The sequence below is a fragment of the Mycteria americana genome, chromosome 11 (assembly GCF_035582795.1).
Source record: "Mycteria americana isolate JAX WOST 10 ecotype Jacksonville Zoo and Gardens chromosome 11, USCA_MyAme_1.0, whole genome shotgun sequence".
Lineage (NCBI taxonomy): Eukaryota > Metazoa > Chordata > Aves > Ciconiiformes > Ciconiidae > Mycteria > Mycteria americana.
The window spans coordinates 13,179,328-13,196,310 of NC_134375.1; positions in this window are offsets into that span (position 1 = coordinate 13,179,328).

The window sequence follows — 16,983 nt, forward strand, 5'->3', positions numbered from 1 at the left end:
TATTTCACAGTACCATATTAAATTGATATTATGGGGTATGGATGTATCAAGGGGCTGAATAACACAAACAAGTCCACACAGGGGGTCCGGAGTCCACGGAGCAGGGAACTGGTCCCTCATTTTCTTCATTTCCTGATGATAAGAAAATACTTTCCTCTGTATTTTTCATCCTCCTCCCAAGATCAGATCAGCTTCTGCAAAAGCACAAATGCTTCAATTTCTTCCTACTGTTTTCTCTGAAAACTTCACATTTTATCCATTAACTTTACAATTTTGAAGTTTATTTCCTCTAGAGGGGCAAGATTATGTGCTTCTTTTGTTGTGTACCCCGTGACATGAAAACAAATTATTTTGCTTTGCCATTAATTTATCACACTGTTACCCAGAAATACTTTAGTGTTTCATTAAAAACAAAACTTGGGAAAATGTCAATTCATAAATGCCTTCGTAGACCTCAGAGTGACAATACACCTCTTGGAATAAAATGATAATGCTTTTACACCACACATTAGAGTCCATAATTTGGTACTTTATGGGACGTATTGTGGAAATAGACCTTTTTCCTCAGAAGAGGTCATCTTTATGAAGGTCGTTGTGTAAGGAAATAGTGGAGGTAGCGGTTAGCAAAGGTGGTTTTTCTGCAATGTCCCAGTGAGGACTGTCAGCCTCGGCAGTGTAAGCACAAGGCTTTTGAAATATGTCTCCAGCCAGACTTGGCAATACCCCTACGTTCATTAGTAAACCAAAGGAATCATTTCCAAAGGTGTTATAAATATCCAGTATTACACAAAGCCCTGCCTGTATTCCAGCCTTTGTAATAGGGCACTTTGTCAGTCAGTTGCAGAATAAACCTGTGAGTATCATCGTGTGTGAGCTTAGTAAAAGCTGTTTGTGTTTTCTCCAGACAACTTGGGAGATAAGGCTTGTGACTACTAAATCACGTTAGTCTAATACATTTATTCTTCTCTTATGAGAACACATATCCTTGTATATAGTTTCAGACATATAGAGTAGTGGTGGTAATAAGCAGATGTGTTATATTGGTCCAACTAAAAGTGCTGAGGAGATGGGTAAATAAAAAGAAAGATACAGGAGATGGATGCAGTAGCAAAAGCTAAGGGGCCCTGAGCATCCGTGCTCTGGCAGCATATGGCTTTATTGCCGGTGGCATTGTTGATAGACTCTATTTGCCTGTAAAAATACAGGGGGGGACTTCAACCACCCTGACATCTGCTGGAAAAGTAGCACAGCGAGATACAGGCAATCCAGGAGACTCCTGGAATGCACTGAGGATAACTTCTTAAGCCAGGAAATAGACTGCCCTACCAGAGGGAATGTGATACTGGACCTGTTGATCACCAACTCAACTAATCGGTGACATCAAGATTGGAGGCAGCCTGGGCTGCAGTGATCATGCACTGGTAGATTTCACAGTCTTGAGGGATATGAGTCAGGCAAAGAGTAAAGTCAGGACCCTGAATTTTAAGAAAGCAAAATTCCAGCTCTTCAAGCAGTTAGTCAATAGGACCCCCTGGGAAACTACCCTCAGGGACAAGGGAGCAGAACAGAGCTGGCAGATCTTTAAGGATGCTTTCCATAGACCTCAAGAGCTCTCAATACCCAGGTGTAAGAAACAAGGAAAGGAAGGGAAGAGACCACCATGGATGAGTTGAGACCTGCTGGTCAAACTAAAGGGCAGGACAGGAACTGCACAGGCAGTGGAAGCAGGGACAGGCAACCTGGGAAGAGTATAACGACACTGCCCAGTCGTGTAGGGATGAGGTCAGAAAGGCCAAGGTGCAGTCGGAGCTGAACTTGGTAAGGGATGCAAAGAATAATAAGAAGGGCTTCTACAGGTATGTCAGCCAGAAAAGGAAGGTCAAAGCAAGTGTAACCCCCTGATGAGCAAGACTGGCATACTGGTAACAACGGACGAGGAGGAGGCTGAGGTACCCAACAACTTCTTTGCCTCAGTCTTCCCACACCTCTCAAGTGGATGGACCGCAAGATGGGGACTGGGGGAGCAAAGTCACGCCCACTGTAAGAGAAGATCAGGTTCATGACCACCTGAGGAACCTGAATGTACACAAGTCTATGGGACCCGACAAGATGCATCCCAGAGTCCTGAGGGAATTGGCTGATGTAGTTGCCAAGACACTCTCCATGATATTTGAAAAGTCATGGCAATCAGGTGAAGTCCCTGGTGACTGGAAGAAGGGAAACATTGCACCCATTTTTAGAAAGGAGGACCCTGGGAACTACCGACCTATCAGCCTCCCCTGTGTGCCTGGGAAGATCATGGAACAGATCCTCCTAGAAGCTATGCTAAGGCACATGGAGGACAGGGAGGTGATTTGAGAGAGCCAGCATGGCTTCACTAAGGCCAAGTCCTGCCTGACAAACCTAATGGCCTCTGTGATGGAGTGACTACCTCAGTGGACAAGGGAAGAGCTACGGATGTCATCTATCTGCACTTCTGTAAGACCTTTGACACAGTCCCCCACAACATCCTTCTCTCTCAATTGGAGAGATATGGATTTGATGGGTGGACTGTTTGGTGGATAAGGAATTGGTTGGATGGTCGCATCCAGAGGGTAGTGGTCAACGGCTCAATGTCCAGTTGGAGATCAGTGACAAGCGGTGTCCTCAGGGGGACGAGCACTGTTTAATATCTTCATCAATGACATAGACAGTGGGATCAAGTGCACCCTCAGCAACTTTGCAGATGACACCAAGCTGAGTGGTGCGGTTGACACACCTGAGGGATGGGATGTCATCCAGAGGGACCTGGACAAGCTCAAGAAGTGGCCCATGTGAACCTCATGAGGTTCAACAAGGCCAAGTGCAGGGTCCTGCATCTGGGTTGCAGCAACTGCTGGTATCAATACAGGCTGGGGGATGACGGAATCGAGAGCAGCCCTGAGGAGAAGGACTTGGGGGTACTGGTGGATGAAAAGCTGGACATGAGCCGACAATGTGCGCTCGCAGCCCAGAAGGCCAACCGTATCCTGGGCTGCATCCAAAGCAGCGTGGCCAGCAGGTCGAGGGAGGTGATTCTGCGACTCTGCTCTGTTCTGGTGAGACCCCACCTGGAGTACTGCACCCAGCTCTGGAGCCCTCAGCACAAGAAGGACATGGAGCTGTTGGAGCAGGTCCAGAGGAGGGCCACGAAAACGATCAGAGGGATGGAACACCTTTCCTATGAGGACAGGCTGAGAGAGTTGGGGTTGTTCAGCCTGGAGGAGAGAAGGCTCCAGGGGAACCTTATAGCAGCCTTCCAGTACTTAAAGGGAGCTTACAAGAAAGATGGCCACAAACTTTTTAGCAGGGCCTGTCGCAATAGGACAAGGGGTAATGGTTTTAAACTGAAAGAGGGTAGATTTAGACTAGATATAAGGAAGAAATTTTTTACAATGAGGGTGGTGAAACACTGGCACAGGTTGCCCAGAGAGGTGGTAGCTGCCCCATCCCTGGAAACATTCAAGGTCAGGTTGGATGGGGCTCTGAGCAACCTGATCCAGTGGAAGGTGTCCCTGCTCATTGCAGGGGGCTTGGATTAGATGACCTTTAAAGGTCCCTTCCAATCCAAACTATTCTGTGATTCTAAACGATGGTGTACAATGCTGATCTGACAACCCTTTATGTAAATACTTAAGAAAATATCTGGGGGCAAAACCACTTCAATCTCTGCAGTCCTTAAGCCTGAAAGGAACTTGCCATGAGGCTTGTTCTTCTCTAGGTAATTTTCTTTTCACTTCCCTAAAGGAAGAACTATTAATAAGACATGAAATCTTTATTGTTTTTGTGTCAGTGCTGGAGAAGAGGCTCCTACACAATATGCTTATTAAGAGGTAGGTTTTTCTTATGCTGCTATGTCAGGTTTTAGTTTTTTGTTTGGGTTTTTTTGTTGTTTGTTGAGTTGTTTGGGTTTTTTTAATGTAGATTTTGTGGAGCATGTTTCTGCAGTGACAGATCTACTTTTCTGTTGTGTAATTCAATTATTAACCTGCTACAAGGTCAGCAGAATCACTTGTTTCTGTAACGGTACAGGCCAAATCCTGGTATCGTTATTCACATTGAGAAGCGCCATACTCAGCATGAGGCCTCACTGAAGGATCTACCTGCAAAATGTGCTGCTGATGGAAATTAAATTGGTAGTCCCTTATAAATGGAACCACAGTACAGGCTGCAGAAAATCAGAAGCAGTTATACAAGTCTGGATGGATGTAAAAAACAGATACAGTGGGATGCAAATGACCTCAAGCTTTGCTTATTCAAAAAGAGTAAAACAAAAAAAAACCCAAATCACCAATGAACTTTTGGAAAACCTCTAATCATCCTTGCAGGGACTGCAGGACTGCATTCCTGTGCAATTAATAGAATCCCTTTTCTCTTTCAAATACCTGCTGCAAATCTTTTGCAACCCAGAATTTAAATTCCTAAAACTGAATACTTCAGTTCCCAGCATTGAAATCTGTTGAAACTTTGTATGTGCTTTAATAGAAGATTCTCTGTAACATATCCTCCTCTGCACAATTTTTCATTGGGCACAATGTTATATCCTGATTCTTTATATATTCTGGGTCTTCTTTATGCTCTGTTCTCCACTGTACACCTTAGCAAAGAAAGAAAATCTATGATCTAGTGTCTGCAGCCTTTTCTCCACAAATAAAAAAGAAATAATGCTGAAGTAAATAACAGATGTCAGATCATGTCACAGTGTTACTTTGAGATGAGAAATGTTGTGTTAACCAGAGAGTTTACAAGTCATACAAGCTAGAGAGTAATTAAGCAAGAGTATTGCTAATCAGGCATATTTAGTAATAAAGCAATGACTAAAGATAATATGGAAATCGAAAGCACATTTTGTACATTCACCTGAAGCTCCCTAAGAATAGAAATCTGTCATTGACATAATTTTTTCCTGTGTAAACTATTTTTAATATGCTTATGTGCTGGGTTGACCGTGGCAGGCTGCGAAGTGCCCACCAAGCCGCTCTCTCATTCCCCCTTGTCAGCGGGACAAGGGGAGAAAATAAGATGAAAAAATCATGGGTCAAGATATAGGCCGTTTAATAAAAAAAAAAACAAAACAAAGGCCATGTGTGGAAGCAAAGGAAACCAAAAAGATTTATTCTCTACTTCCCATCAGCAGGTGATGCCCAGCCACTTCCTGGGAAGTAGGACCTCAGTACGTATAGCAGTTGCTTCACAAGACAAACGCATTAATAACGAATGTCTCCTCCTCCTCCTTTCTCTTAGCTTTTATTGTTGAGCACAACATCATATGGTATGGAATATCCCTTTGGTCACTTTGCAGTCTTTGACATCCTTATCCACAGCCATGGCCTTGTCCTTATCCATCCTTATCGCTGGCCATACGGCCAAACTTGTCCAAATTTCTATTCACATAAACTTCATTAATAAGCTGCAGATGATAAATTACTCACTGAGATTAATACATTAATCAAGAAAAATCATGATCCGTTCACGGCCAATTTGTTAACCAAAAAAGTGACAATATTTTTAAAATAAATAGAGTATTAAAAATTTATCTTCCAACCTTCTCCACTCTCTTAATATACTACCTTTCCTGCACCCTCATTCCTCGCCTGTAGTGTCACTGAACTCAAACCCTACATGTAGCAACACAGAGATCTTTTGTAAGGTCACTGGAGTGAACTCGATCTGTACTCTAATCCTGCACAATTCAGAAGCTGTGGTAGATACATAAACACCCCCAGTATTTCTCTGTGTAATATGATGTAATGAAAAACTCCATCTTGCACTGCAAGTAGACAATAATAGAGTGGATAGAAGGAAATGTCAATTATACCATGTCTAAGATCATTAAATGTCTAAGATCATTAAATAGTGGCTTACCATCAAGGAAAGAAATTTGACAGTTTGTACAGCATGAATGGATCGTCTCCAAATTCTACAGTCTCTGAGTTAGCAACTTCAATTATGGAAATGGAAAAAGGCTAGCATATAACTCACCACTGTCTGTTGGTGAGTTAGAATTAAAAAATTAGCAGGAAGCTTGTCTAGCACTTTGAAACAGAAGATGCTAAAAGACCAAATAAAGACCTAAGAGCTTACTACGAGGCTATTGAAGCTAATGGAGAGATTCTCTACTGAATCCTTTGAACTTTGGATCTAATGGAAATAAGAAAAAGCTCAATAGGAGTTTTTCTGGGGGCTAATCATGTATTATCCAGTGAGCCATAAAGAAAGGAAGGAACTGCCTCATCTAAATCAAATTACAGCACTGCAAATGAGGAAGAGTATATTGGATTCATGTGTTGTTCCTAGGAATGTTTGGTTTCCTTTTTAGTTCAAAAGTCGTTCGTATTTCCATGATGGATAGTTATTGTACTCTCAAATAACCACAAGCATGACTAACTCAGGCATCCTTCCATCCTGCTGTGAGTTAACATCACTCCCAGAAGGTACGGTCCTGATGTACAGTGCACGGTTTCAACAAATCAGCATTTCCTCTACAAGAAAGTAATGCTCCTTTCAAAGTGTTCTCCTCTGGAGGTGGCCTCTGCACAAATTATATCAAAAACACATTTGAATGCCCATTGGAAAGGTAGGGATGAGGATAAGACAGTATATTCCTGAAGCACAAACCAGCTGAATCTTAGTAGGGGGTATTTGTTCCATCTCCAGCATTTGCTGTTTAGTTCAGCTTTATTGCGTTCATGGTTTTCTTTTCCCCCTAAACAACCATAAAAAATCACTTTTAAAAGCCCCAAAGACAAAGTAGTACAAAGTAATGGCATGTCACTGGAATAATAAAACTGTATTTTGACTTAATTTCCCTTTTTGCATGACTTAAGTATTGTAATTATTAATTTATAACAGAGGAGTGCATGGTGCGCCACAGATAAGAAACCTGCAATCTGAATAGTTTGGACAGCTCAGGTATGAAAATGGCGTACTAAATAGAAACATGCAAACTCTTCAGAAAAAAAGTTAACTTGTACTCTAGGTGTATCTTCTTCTTCACAAGAATGTCCTTGTCCTGATTTGATTTTCAACATGACCACCAGCTTCCCAAGTAGAAGAATCAAGGTCTCCGTTCCTGTATTCTGGAACATAGTGGTTTGGGCCCAGAATATATCAAAGATAACCTAAAGCTTTGAGACAAAGAACATGGTTGAAAAATCTGCTCCTCAGGCACAGGGTAGCCACAGGAGTTCAAATCAAGTGAGCAAGAGACAAAATCTTTTTCAAGAATCGGACTGATGCTGTGAGCTGAATTTCCACAAGAGGTGCAAGTCCCTGCTAAACTCCTTACCTTCACTCCAGATACAGAACGTTTCATCTAGCAAAACATATATATATTGCTAGAAATAAAAAGTAACACTGCATGTATCAGGTAGGACTTATATGTGCATTTCAGAAAAATAGTGGAATTTGTCCCTCTGACTTGATTGCTTCGGTTTCCCATATAGTCCTTGGAAACAAACAGATGTCCTCCAAGGACACAGTAAAAGATCCCTATCTACCTAAGTGTCTGTATTTCAGGAAAGAAAATCTTTGAAGGCTTTCAGAGGGACTTACCTCTCTCCTCTGACTTTAATTTTGCCATAAATAATGTTCAGCAATAAGTAGACTGTACCTTACTCCCAGCTTACTCGCTGAAACAGGAATAGGTGGCTATATGTTATTCAAAGTGCCTAACACACCACTAAGAGACATTCAACCACTATCAGGATATTGGTGGTAAGCATCCAGTTGATTGGATTTTTCTGACAAAACATCTTACACCGGGAAATGTTGATATGTCACAAATACTGTCAACATTATTATTATTACTATTATTATTATTATCATTATTATTATGGTTTGTTGTTGTTGTTATTGTTCTCTATTACCTCCCAAGGAGAAAGAGGGAATCTTTTTCATCTCAAAATGTTTTCAGAATGTAAAAATTATTCTCTGTTGCAGTCTGTCTCTATGGCTGAGAGCAGACGGCCAGAGGGAGGGTTGCCTGCCTAAGGAGGAAGTTTCTGGGATGGATGTCCCAGCAGCATGGCCCCTCTGCAAGGTGGTGGAGGATGTAGCAGTGAAATTTTTATGTGCTACACAATTGCTTCAAGAACCAAGCATTACAGCGTGCTTAAATTCTTTCTGATATCCCTGGAAGGAATTCTCAAACAAAATAACTGCCCAATGACATTATGGAGTTTCACGATTTTGGAAGTCTTGCTCTACCTTAAAAATAGTTATAGCATCTCACGTAGTCTGCTGTATTTCTTCACCATTCAGATTAGGTACAGACATGGAACGAGCAATTAAACCAAGCTGAGAGGAAGAGCAATGTGGACTCTGTGTGTGGGATGGTTTCCAGGTGGGATAGCTTTCATAAGTGCCTTAAAAAACATTCTGCCACATGGCTCTTTAGAGGCCTCCCCACAGAAGTAGCTCAATTATTCATTCAGAGCAGAAACTGTTTTATTACATGTCTTGTAGTTCGAATGGTTAGACTGAAATGTGGGACACTCTGCTCTCAACAAGGTTCTGGTACTTGCATTTGTACTTGCACTTGTCCTGCAGAGCAGTAAAAGAGTTGCCAACACCAGCTGGGAGATAGGAATATCATTAGCACATATTTTGTTTTGTTTCTTCAAGGTTAGTACAAATCACAAAACCTCTGTGGCTGAAAGAGAGAAAAAGAGCACAGTTCTGGAATTAAAAACTTATTTTTCAAATCAGTCTGGACAAGTTTTAAGATATGATTGAATATCTGCCTTCGGCCCAGGGGAAGATCACTGCTGGATTGCATCATCCCGCTCGGAGAGTCTCTTCTCATCCTTGCTTGAAAACTGTTCTTTCTGCCCCAAAACATGTGTTTTCTACTCTCGGATTGTCTATCTGCAGTGGGCAGTCAGGAAGGGACATGCAAACCTGAGATGCTGCATGGTCCACTCCTGGTCTCCCTCTGCTGCCTCTCCCCACCCAGGGTGACGTTGAGGACCTGAACCCATGGTGGCTGCTCCTGGCCGGCATGGGTCCCCTACACATGCCACCAGGGTTGTATCCATCTTTTATTTAGATATTCATCTGAGGGCTGGAGGATTTAAAACTGCTTTGGGTTAAGAAAATACACACAAAATTTTAGCATTTTTCTGGGTGAAAAAAAAATGCTTTCCCCATTCATATTGAGCACGAAGTTGTGCAAGTTTAAATTAATATTGTGCCATGAAGGTCCAAGGCTGAATTGGGGGCTATGTGGTACCACAATCAGGCGCTGCATTAGCAGTGAATGATTTTCAAAGATTTTCCTTGAACTAACATTGACTTAATTGTGTAACACATTATATATTACCATATGTACACATTACCAAGGCTCTTGATTATTTTCTAATTTGAATTTCTCTAGCGGTTCTCTAAAGGGCACTAATTCAGTATCACTGTAAAAATGAAAGTTACTTACCACCACGATGCTTGCCTGGAACTGTTGAACCGAGCAGAATATCTCCCCATCTATCCATAACTTTGTATTTCCCCAAAGTGAAGAATGCCTAGTTAATTGTGGTCAGTGTTTACACAGTAAATGAGCATGATTTCAAATTGTTCTGTTCTATTTTAAAGTTGGATTAGTTTATGTTTCTTCATAAAGCAACTACATTTGGTCAAGCTCATTTGTCGGCACTCGAGAGACAACCATACTGGCAAATGAATCATCTCATCAAACACATAAGCTAACTTTGTCACTCCATGAGCTGTGGCATCTCCTGCAGACAGGCTGACCCCTTCATCTCAAAGGGCAAGACCGAGCCTAGAGGCCGTGCTGGCATGATATGGTGGCCCCCAGGTGGGGTAACATCTCAGAGAGCCACATCCTTGTTGGCACAGTGCTCCTGGAGCCAGCAGCAAAATGCTGATGGACAGTGTGTTTGCTGCTGCACTACGCTCCATTTTATATCCCCAGGAAAAAAGTCATCCCAACTCTGAGAGGGCATAACATCTACCTTCTTGCATGTTTAAGAGTTGGAGAAATAGAGGAAAGAATAATCCTACTTGCCAACACACTCGGAGTTGCCACTAGCATGACTCCATGCTCTTCATGCTAACCCAAAGCTAAGGGATTCGTGAGATTTAGGAAGGTTTGCCTATTCTGCTCCTGATGTTTGCTGTCAGGACCACAAGTGTCAGAAACCCTTAATACTACCAAAAGAATCAACAAATAGAATGCAAGTATCAATGAAAGGTATTGTGCTCTGATCTTAGAGGGCGAAATCATGAAGCACAGCAGAGTTGCCTGAAGCTTGGCAGCTGTGGTTCTCCATGATTTGTGAATATTATTTTTCTACCTGATCCACCAGAAATTACCTTCCACTCACTGATCTACTATTGAGGAGATCAGTGGGATATCAGTGTATATAATTCAGGCTACAATTTTATTAGAAGAAGAGAGGTCCCTTGTTCTGCACATAAACTATTGAACAATGGTATCTTTTGCACATCTGCAACACAAAATAATAGTAAATTAGCACAGGTTCACCCCAGAGATATTTGAACCTCCATGAATTTTTCAGAGAGAGTGGCCTGAGGTTTTAATTTATAATCTAATCCAAACTCAGATAAACTGCAGCTCCATGATTTCATGACCAGCGTGAGAGCACTGCAGTCAGCATGCCCACCACAATGCATTTAATGAATATGTTAATAGGTAAGTTAAGGATAGGAAAGTAGGATAGGAAACTTATGGCTGAAACCTAGCTCAGAACTGAGATGCCCTCTCCACTACCCATGCACTAACAACTGCACGCGGCTTTCCCACAGCTCCTTCCATTCAAAGTTTGGATCAATCTTCTTCTCATGAATTAAATCAACATAATGAAATCAAATAAGTATGAATTACAATACAGGAGGAGATCTGAACAACTTCCAGAAACTCCAGATCACAATTCATATTAAAGACATGGGCAGTCCCTTACCTGGGGGAGGTTACAGCTACATCCTCCTGAACATGACTGAACTTCACCTCTGGGTAGGCTCTCGTCTTGTCGGGAGATGCCGATAATTGCAAATAAGTGAAGGGTCAGATACTACATTTTAAATGAAGAAACAAAGATATGTAGAAATGGTTATATGATTTTTTAGCTGTGTCAGGCATATGACCACAACTGTTCTCATAAAATGCATACAGGAAAAATGGCACGTGCATGAAATTCTAGGTACTGTTATCTTTTGGGAAGAAAACAAGATTAACACAGAGCAACATCTGGATTGCTGGATGACCTAGACATCTATTGGATGCCTGCATGTGGATGCAAACACACTTGTATATATACATACAGTCGCATTTTTTATGCTTTATCTCTTTCTTTCTGTCCTACATTTACAAGATTTGTGATGTATTGTATATTGAAATGTCCTTCTGTAACTAAAACATACCTAGAGAGGACTCTCTTTCTCAGAAATTCATTAAATCAGGAGTCTTAAAATGGTTAGCTTGCTTTTATACAAGTGTTTTGAACCCTACTGAATATGAGTTTAAACACTACAAGCGAAACATGAGTGTTTGGTCTGTAATACATTATAGCCCTCAGTGTCTGAAATGAGTTTATCTGAAGGATTCTGTTCATGTGAGAGAAATTGCTATGATCAATCACTGCATAGTCAGGGATCAAAGAAAATGCTGAATCAAGGAACGGATTTCATTTCACCCCTTCAGCAAAAGAGAGGGGACACTGCAAGGGAGTTGTTAGATATTCTGCAAGGAATCTACAATTAATTTTAGATGTTCCCTCCCCCTATACACCCTGAGTCCCCCAAAATGATGTAAAAATATACGTTTGACTTATTCTTTCCTTCACGTACATACTTACGCTTCAGGGACAAGCCAAAGGCTTTGGTTACGCAGGCTGTTAGCTTCAGGTTCCTCTCCTCTTTGTTCCTGTGGAGGTTAAATACAGCACAAAGCATTTTTTCCCCCTGGTTTGCCCAGGTTGCTGTCCTTTCATAAGGAAATAAGTTAGAGAAAGCTGGAGAAAAATCCAAATATAGAAGAATTTGAGTTCTTTGATTCTTCACTGAGCAAATAACATTTGTCTCTCCTTCCCTCACCTGTGTCAGGTAATAGCTGTTTCTTAAAAGGTTAAAATGCATGTTTGAGCCCAACTTCAAGTGTCAGCTAAGAGGGAAAAGCTAAAGCTCTGCTCTCTGTTAATACTGGAGATAGCTATAGATACCTCGAAGTCTTTTGCACTGCAGGATGTCCTCCTGGAAGAAAGTGCACCTCCAAGACACAGAGCTGGACCACTGCTGCTCTCGGGGCAAAGAAACAGCCATTGGATCCACGGAAATCAGAGCTTCTGGCCCATGCAATCCACAGAAAGAAATAATCCTGGGAGATTTATGTATCAAAAATACGGTTTCTAGATCTGATGTTGTCCAAACCTCCCTATTTGCCTAGTTTGCGTGAAATGTAAGCTGTTGACAGCTCTAGCTGGGTCAATTTCCTTTTCTAAACTGGTGCACCATGTTGTACACTTTGCATTGCCATCATTCCTTCCCCAAAAGCTGTTGCACTTTGGTGTTGGATGAAACAAAAATGGAGCTACATCCGTAAAGAATTTGGATAGAGAACCAGGAGAGAAAAACACAGAGGTCCTGTCACTTTTGTGAGGAGGACAACTGCACGATAGAGGAAAAGTGGGTATTCAATCTCTGTTTACCCACCACAAATGTGGTGTCTATGAGATGAAGTGACCAGTGTATCTCAATTGCAGTTTGTAAAGCTTTGGGGGATGAAAGGTGCTGTATCTCAGATGTCAATCTTGCAGGATGCATGCAGACTGCCTGATGTATTATCCAGCCCTCAAATCAATTTAAGGCTACACTTCAATTTGGCCCAGGGCCAGCTGCCATCATCAGCAGAGCATCGTGCGGTTTTGCATACAGCCCCGCTCGCAGAGGATCGTCGGCTGAGCTCGCCCACGCCGTGTGCCTGTAACGAGCACTTGTGCTAGATGAGAGGGCAATAACTGAAACAAGAATTAGCCTCCCCCCACCCCCTGAGAAGAGATTGCTTCATATCAGCTCACTGCAGCCGCTCTGACACAGATAAAGCTTTTTGCCATCTTATAGGGACCGGAGGAGGAAAGCCGTATAACATCCACACCAACACGGGCACCAGGCAAAACCCTTGAGGAGGAGATACTCCAGTGCTCTGGTCCTGTAGCACCAGCTTTAAAGCCCTGAAGTACTTTGCCTTTGTGAAGAAATACAAGTCCTGTGGGTCAGATTTTGCCTCACAGATCTAGAAAGTACAGTCCTCTTCAGTCCCAGGCTCAGATGTTATTTCTCAGCAGCCTGGGTATCCTGCAGCCCTGTGCATCATGCATGGACAATGCATCGGATGTTATCTAACATTGATGGTGCAAATCTGTCGATATAAATTATTGATTATATTAGGTATTTTTGCCACTCATGAAGCTGTATTTTGCTGTAGTACTTTTATTAAAAATCACATTGCAGGCATGAGTGTATTCAAACCAGTAAGTCTTTCCCTTCCTACGCACCTGGGGAAGATGAACCAGATAGGTGTGTATCCCTACCGTATAGCTATGTTGTGTGGACAGCACAGGTATCTTAATAGACAGTGCTTTAGAGCAGAAGGCAGACATAAGCCCCAATGCTGGTTTGCACCCATTGGGACAACTTACTGAACTAAATTAATGCTGCAGATGTCTGTAACTATGAGGCAGGAGATGCTCAGGCAAATGCCCAGAGCGCGGGCACTGAACTAACCCCACTGTTCACTTCTGTAAGAGGAACAGCTACTAAATACAAATCAGAGATGCATCAGTTACCTTGCCAAAATGATCTGGTGGGTAACTAATGGCATGGAAAAATTTCTGTTCCACACGTGTGCTTGCATTGACAGAAGTGAGGGCTTGGTGTCTATTTGCACGGGAGAAATGGGAAGGCAGTGCCTGCCCGAAGGGTCGAGTACCACGTACAGCATCTCCAGAGGTGAAGTGTGGGATTCTAACATTTCTTTAATAAGTTTCTTTCATTCATTCTCCACCATTTGCATTCATAGCTGATTATGAAAGCTGACACTTTATTTTTTTCAGTCACTGAAGTAGGCTTAGTCCAGGATTTAAACTAAAACTCAGTTTGGAAACCAAATTATAATATTTAACTATTTTTCCTCCATTTTTGCTGAATGCAACCCTTTCTGAATGTATAAAATTGCAGAAACACTCAGACAAGAAGGGTCTGTTAATAGAAGAGATAACCTGCTCAGTCTTGGACTCTTTTTTAGACCCATTTTTCTCCATTTTTATAAAACAACAGAAGTCTTGGTAGTTTATTAGGTAATAGCAGTCTTCCAAGCTGAAAGATTTCTATCCCCCTAAGAAATAGTACAACTGACTTTGACAATGTCAGTGTCCCATACAGCACCATTTCAAAATTAAAATATTTTTAATTTGCAACTCTAGAGGCAAAAAGGTAATTGTAATCACACCCAAAGATCTCATTTTACCTGATCCTTACTGTACTGCATCTAGCACCCAGTCTATCACAGAGAGATGCTCTTACCATTGCTCTAGGCTCAAACCCCAGTTTTTACAACTAGTTATTCCAGGGAAACATATTCCAAAGAATGACTACAAAGACATAAAGTGAAGATTCTGGCTTTTTTAATAAAATAATTCATTTTTCCATACAACAGGCAGCAATTCTCGTTGCGGCCATAAAGTGGACAAGAAGAAAACAAGAGAAGGGAATTCTTTACCGCACTGTTATTTATAGCTTCCTCCCATAGAGGATCTTCATGGTGAGGGAGAGAAACCCCACAGTTACATCACTCCGTGCGGCAATGCAGATATGGAAATTATGACATCTCCCAGCAGATGAATATAGCACTAATAAGGATACTGCTGGAATTGTCTGGGAGAGGCCTCAGGAGGTACAGGACAGTAGGATTAACTGCTTTGTTATTAGGGTTCTCTTTCTTCAAATGGATGATGAAATTGTGACCATAAGAGTGAATGTTTAGTGCAGATTAATTTGGTGTCCCAGGCTGAATAAGAGTGGTTGAAACCAAGAAAATGTATTAACTGTCACCTTCAAAAAAGTTTATTGCTGCCCTCTCCCCAGTGTGGGGTAATTAATCAGCTTTGATGGAGACCCAGGGATCCTCTTACAATGAGCAGAGGATTTCCAAACAGAAGTACAAATGAGTCAGGGACAAACTCTGCTACGCTGGAAAAATCGCCGGCAGATTTCTTGTTACCGAAGTCACAGCTCCCTATGCACAAATCTGTCCAAGTTAACCTACAGAATCCAGAATTCCCATTTATTCAGGAATTTTACCTATTCCTTGAATTCCAAATTCTCACCTTGTGACATTTTCAACTTCTGATCTATCAGGCAGTCTCTGGTTGTGAACCAGGGCTCCCTGGTCTGCTCGTCCCGTTTACGGATAAGCAGCTTCAGACACAGCAGAGCATGTCAAGGTGGATTAGCTGCTCCTGTCCTCTTACCCAGCCTCAACTCCAATGACAGATAAACTGAAAAACTTGATCACAGACTGAAACATATTCTGAAAGACTCCATTGGTTTTATGCAAGCCATGAGATGTAGAAAAACATACTGTAGATACGATCTATAAGAGACCAGTATGACATCCCACAAAGTAAATATGAATTTATACACCTCCAATAGCAACCACCTCTCATAAACTTTCCGAAAGTATTTGCTTAAAGACCGTTGAGTCAGAGTGTCAATGCTAAACTGGAAATAGGAGCTATGTGCAAAAGTGAACCTGAAAGCTAGTAAAGGGCTCTGGGTGCGTCGCGCTCCTGAGCTGAGCTAACGGCAGCGTGCTGCGGGGCAGGCGGGGAACATCTCAGCTCCAGCCTGAATGCGTTAACCTCGGCTCCCTCGAGCTCTGTGCCTTCAGCCCGAGACAGCAGACACTGCGCAGTGATCCTAGCCACAGAGCCCTGTGCTGGAAGATATAAATAGCAGCAATTAACAGACCTCATTTGCCCACCTCCTCGTAGGACTGTAAATGGAGCCGGCACCCTCTGTAACCCCTCGCACAGGCGGCCTGGTGCTGGCGGGGCGGGTGTGCATCCCCCGTCTGCAGGGCCACCCGGGGCACCAGCCTCCTCCAGCCCCACTGGGAGACCACGGCATCTCCAAGGGGGCAAGAGATGCACATTGGAAATATTGTAAGCGTCTAGGTGTCTTTACATGATCCATTTTACATGAAAAAAAAAAATCCTGTTTTTTCATAGAGCAGAAGGAAAAAGTGCAGGTTTGGATGACGGGGATGCCTGTAAGTCTTCCCTGCATTGCAACAACACTCTAGGAACCCTTAATGAACCTGATATATAAAGCAAATATGCCCCATTTCAGCTTATTTCATGTCCGCACACCCCCATCCCTGCCTTGCTTCATCCAATGAAGTATTTAAAGGATACTCAAAGATTCAAGCAGAAGCCGTAGCTGTGAGCTGTGCCAACAGCCAGCGACCCTCACTGGGCCCTTCCCTAGCCCTCCGCTTGTTTCCGAATTTGCAGCAGCCTAAGAGAGATTTGAATATTGCCTGACTATTTCACGGCGCTCTAAGACTGTGCTCATAAATGATTCATGTAGTACAGCTAGACAAGTGGGATTTTACAAGAAAGAAAACAAAAAACCCCCAAACTAACCCCCAAACTAGCTTTCTAATATTGTTGTTTGTGTTTTGCCAGCCCCTGTCCTCTGGTGCTGTGGTACAGGGGGTTGCTACATGGAAAGCATGCACAGAGCTGGACTTGTCAACCTGTAAAACAAAAAAAAAAAGAGGGATTTTATGACCAGAGCAGAAGGAGCCATCTCCCAGCCCTGGGCCCATATGTGCTTCCTGCACGTTTCTAGTGTAACTCTGGTGCTCGGGAGCAGTTAGAGAATCTGAATGTCTGGCTAAGGGAGCAAGTGGTCTGGCCAAGGATGCAATTA